The following is a 5212-nucleotide window of genomic DNA, read 5'->3' as shown; positions in this document are numbered from 1 at the left end:
CCTGATTCTTCTAAATTAAATTCTCTTCTCTTTGAAAGGGAGCACGTGGGTGAAGGGAGGAAAGTGTGCATATTAGAGAGCAAGTCGGTTGGAGCCACTCCCAAGTGCATCATCTTCCTCGGCCTTGTACTCCCTGCCCCACACTCTCAGCTTCTTTCAGTTCACTGAACTTCTCCCTCACCCCTCCAGACCTCCTGTACGGACCTGCTGTGACCTCTGCCCACAGCACTTGACCCCTCTCCCCTCCTCTGGGGAACGTCCCGGTCTCTGAAGACTTTCCTGATCCTTCCAAGCCTGTTCCTTGTTTACATGTCTACCTGCTGCTCTGCAGCTTCCTGGAAGCCAGAACCATGGCTTTCCTGTCTTGCTCATGGTTCTCTCTCCAGAGCTGAGCACAGGCTCTGGCTCACAGTAGGTGCTTAGTGAATCGTTGAATGAGTGTACACATAAACATGTGGACTAGACTCTGCTCTACCTGGGACAGCTCCCCTGTGTACCCCCACAGCCCAGAACTGAACTGGTCTTGGGAGGGGAGGGCAGAAAAGACATTTATTGAAGACGGAAACGAAGGTTTGGAGACCTGCTTCATGGCTAAGCCTGGAGCCTGACTCTGAGGGATTGTGGTCTCTCAACTCCTCCGCCCGCTGTCCCCCAAACTAGAAATCTGCCCTCTCCTAACCCCTTTTATCTCAAATAGGCTTATAGGCATGACTCACTTTACAAATGATTTCCTGGGAAGAGAAGTCAGTTTCATAAATCAACTCATTTTTTGCATTTCAAATTACTTAACTTTTAAAAATCAAATCTTATTTCAATTAAGAGGAAATTTTTACTACTTTCAAGAGTCCTATTGTGAATCTTCTTCTAAAGAGAAAATTACTACCAGGCTGGATTTTTTCGATATTGGGTTTGTTTAAAGGGAGTTGCAGCTACAATGAAATTCCTTCTGAACACTAGGACAGGACAAATGTCCACTTTAAGAATTAGCTGTACTAGGGCTTCCCTGGTGGCGCGGTGGTTGAGAGTCCGCCTGCCGATGCAGGGGACGCGGGTTTGTGCCCCGGTCTGGGAGGATCCCACGTGCCGCAGAGCGGCTGGACCGGTGGGCCATGGCCGCTGGGCCTGCGCGTCCGGAGCCTGTGCTCCGCAGCGGGAGAGGCCACAACAGTGAGAGGCCCGCATACCGCAAAAAAAAAAAAAAAAAAAGCTGTACTAGAACAGGTTCTTACTAGATGTATACAGGTTTAGTGAAATATAATCTGAGGCATGACATATTTAAGTCCATAATGTAGGTAGAAAACTCATCTAGTATCCTGTGAAACGGGACTTATTATACAGTAATTGCTGCTTACAAAGATCTTACAGCTGTAAGATCCTAAAGTGTTTCACAAATCATTTTTTAAAAAGATCGAATTGTGATTTGCCTTGTTTTAGTATCAGGTACAATTTAGTCTAATTCTTTGACAGTTGTCATCCTTGTATGGAATGTCATAATAATTCGGTTAATTAAAATGAAAGGATGTATTCTTCTATTCAGTGTTCACTGAGTGCCTACTAACGAGCCAGGTAGATGGCAGAAGAGGAAGGTGGAGAAAACATGGCCACTTCTCTTAAGGAGCTCCTGGTGTCAGTGAGGAAAGCAGACATGTGAACGCAGAAGTATAATGTACTCAGTTGTGTCCACAGGAAGATACACACCAAGAATGGACATCAGCCAGAGCATCCGTCCTTTGTCAACTACTGCTGCTAGATCACTTCCTAAAGCATCACTTGGTCCATATCCCCCCACCCTACCTCCTGGTGACCAACGTACATTGACTCCCTGTCACCAATCACATCAGGTCCGAAGCCTTCCATAGCGCTCTTGACCTCAGCCCACTCTGCCCTGCGGGCCTCCTCTGCCACAACTTCATGTGCATGTGCATACGCACATATACATCTGGTTTATTGCCACCTTTAAACTTTTGTTTGTGCTCTTCACATCTGGAAACCGTCCCTATTCCCTTCTACGTATCCAAATCCTGCTCATCTTTCAAGGCCCAGATGAAATCCCACCATGGTGATGTAGTACCAGTTGGACTAGTGCCCGCCCATGATTTCATCTCTGAACTTCGATTGCACTTACTGCCTTTGAACTTGATTGTTCTTTAAGTCGTTCTCTGCATTATTAGTGTTCACTCCCTAAATTGTTTGTAAGCTATCCCAGAGCAGAGACTTTTTTCTCAGGATGGGGACAACATGCGCCATCCCCCAAAACCCTGGCAAAGTGCTGACCAAGCCCTTGGTTGCTTGGTTGGATGATGCTAGATAACAGGGCTTATTGTAAGAGTGAGCCTCTGCCTTGTAGCCTCAGTTCTCTGTAATCCAGGTTATCAGACCCCCATTACTTCACCCACTGCCACGACTTGCCACTTTACCCAGGATGCATTTAACCTGTTTAGGCCCCCAAGTATCGCAAGGACCAATTTCTGACTGTACAGACGACCAGTGCCAGCTGAGGTTTGGCCCTCGATAGCTGGCCTGTGATTAGCTGGGCCACAGCGCAGCACAGTACAGGGCTAGCCACACCCTGCAAAGTTGGGGATCTGCCAAAGTATCAAGCTTTCAGGGCTCACCCACTTGACTTCAACCTCGCTTTTCTTTGCCATTTTACAACTGACATCTGGTGGTACCTCGGCACCGCTTCACAATGGTACTAACATTTGCCTGGCCACCTGTAAGGCACGGTGAGGGATGTCCTCGTACTTTAGCTGGAGAAATGGACCTGAGGGAAGGAAGTGTGTTTGATTGGAAAGGGGTCAGAGTAAGCCTCTTAGTGGAGGATGAGGTCAACGTGTGTGACTTTTTTGTTGTTCTAATCAACAGGGCCTGTTTTGGAGACAAGAGGCTTAAAGCAAGCGAAAGGGAGGGGGGGTGGGGAATCCACAGTGACCTACTGCAGGCTGCTTCCTTGAAGGAAAATCAGCAGCCCCTCTAGAGACCCATTTATACAAAGGAACTCTCCCCTCCCTTCCACCACTACCCCTTCCCTTTCCCGCTCCTCTCAAGTTTGGCTGCTGCAATATCCCTTCCGTCCTTCCCTGACTCCACCTAAAGCTGGGCACCCTTGCTGCCCTAGAGACCATTGGGACTCAATTCCAGTGCCTTGCTCTCTGGGCAGAGGGAAAGTCCTGCAGGGCCCAGAGGTGAAGTAAGACCGCCTCTGGCCTCTTTCCCATCTTATCAGAGAATTTCTGGCGGGCACAGATGAATGTACACAGAACCACACACAGAGACACACAGCTCAGGCCAGTGATGACGTTCCCCTGCCTGGCTGGTTCTACAGATGGGTGTGAACTGGGTCAGAGTATAGGGAGGGTCTGAATATTTAAATTCTGGACTGCCAAGCCCTGGTTGGAAGACAGGGATCGTCTCAAAATGAACATTTTGAGAAAGAGAAACGCAGCCCCTGACATCTGGAAGCTGGCCTGGGACTGTCAGCAAGGCCTTGGTGTCACTAAAAACTGGCTTAACATGCCCCACTAGGCCTGGGTGTTCTGTTGAACGTAAACAGGTTCACGGGACATTAGAATCGTACAAGGCCACCCTGATCATGGTGGATGGAAACAAAAGCAAGACTACTCCAGAATCATGTGTGAACGCAGGCAAAAATATGAACACTGCCCAAGCCACAGAAATGACCAAATACCGCCCTCCGTCCTGGCTAATCTAAGTGACTGCTGCTTCCTTACCAATTACATATTGAGCCTCGCTCCAGTCTGCCCTCCTATTGGATATGATTGATTCAGTAAGACACTCCCTGACAGCATCCAATCCAGAGCAATGCCCGGCTTCCTTAAACCCTCCCGCAAATCACCCAACCTGGCCTGAATCCTATAATAAGTCCTTCCCAGCACCCTCTTCCTGAGACACCCCATGGTTCCCCAGGGCATGCATCCTCCCTCGCTGCAGTGAGCAATGAACTCAACTTGTTCGACTACAAGAGTGCCCTGGTGGTCTTTGGCTGGCGGGCATTGGAAATTTGGAGACAAAGAGCCAAAATACCTTCGGGAGGCCCACCTGTGAGTTTTGCCTAGTCTCGTACCTTCTCGAAGACCTTACCTGGTCCCAGTGGAGCCTCCAAGGTCTGTGTCTCAGTTGGAGAAGGCCAGGAGTCTCATCTGGTGCCTGGACAGAGGTGTCTGGCTTCCCAAGCAGGTTCCCGCCTCTGCTCTCTTGGCATTTGCAGCACAACACGGAGATGCTTCTGGAGGAACACCCAACATGGGTGTTGCATTTATGAATACACACATACGTTCGTAAATGGATTTATTGGTCAGCTAGCAAACATAACTGCGTACCTTGCTGCATGCCGTGGGCCAATAGGCCCCAGAGATAAGAAGATGAGTAACATACAGTCCCTGCCCTCAATGGCTTTAGAACCTAGTGGCGGACACAGACGGGTCAACAGGAACCATCAGTGCAACAGAAGTGCTGGGAGTATGATGTGTGAGTTCACATCGGAACTTCGTTACTCCTCAGATGGCTTTACTGTTCTGCTTCCATCTAGTCCAGGCTTTTCTTCCACTGACCAAATTGTGTTTCTTCCTCCATTCCCTGCTTGTAACTTCTCTCATCTCTAGGAGCAGAACATGAATATGTTTTCTTAAATAAATATGTATAATATCCTGAATACAGAGGATGGAGCTGCCAGCCTCCTTGCCCAAAGAGATCACCCCTCTTCCTCTTCACTTTTCCTCAGCCCCTTCCTTTTCCCTCCTTCCTCGCCCACTTGTTTTCCTTCTCCCTGTGTTTCTTCTTCAGGTTCCAGTAAGTGCTCCCTGCCCGTGTTTCTTCCTCCCGAAGCTGGGGAGCACAGCGGAAGGAGTGCTCTTTGGGATCTGTGTCTCAGCTTTGCCACTCACTCCTGGATGACCCAGAGCAGCTAATTTCCTAGGTCTCGGCGGCCTCATCTGTGAAATGAAGAGAACAGACTAGATCATCCCTCCACCCTCAGCTCTAACATCCTGTGTATGGAAAAGTCTCTCAGGTGCTTCTTCATCTCTCCGTGGACTCAGTTGCCTTTCATCTCTAAGTCTATAGCAGATGCTAATGGGACCTAAAGCCTTTGGCAAATGTCTCCCCACATTGCCTCTGCTGTCCCTTTGGCTCAACAGATTTTTTGTTTGTTTGTTTTAGTTTGAGGCTTATGATTCTTCTTTGACTCAGCAAG

This window comes from Leucopleurus acutus (genome assembly GCF_964270905.1).
Source record: "Leucopleurus acutus genome assembly, chromosome: X".
In the NCBI taxonomy this organism is placed as follows: Eukaryota; Metazoa; Chordata; class Mammalia; order Artiodactyla; family Delphinidae; genus Leucopleurus; species Leucopleurus acutus.
Note: the sequence above shows the minus strand (reverse complement) of the source record.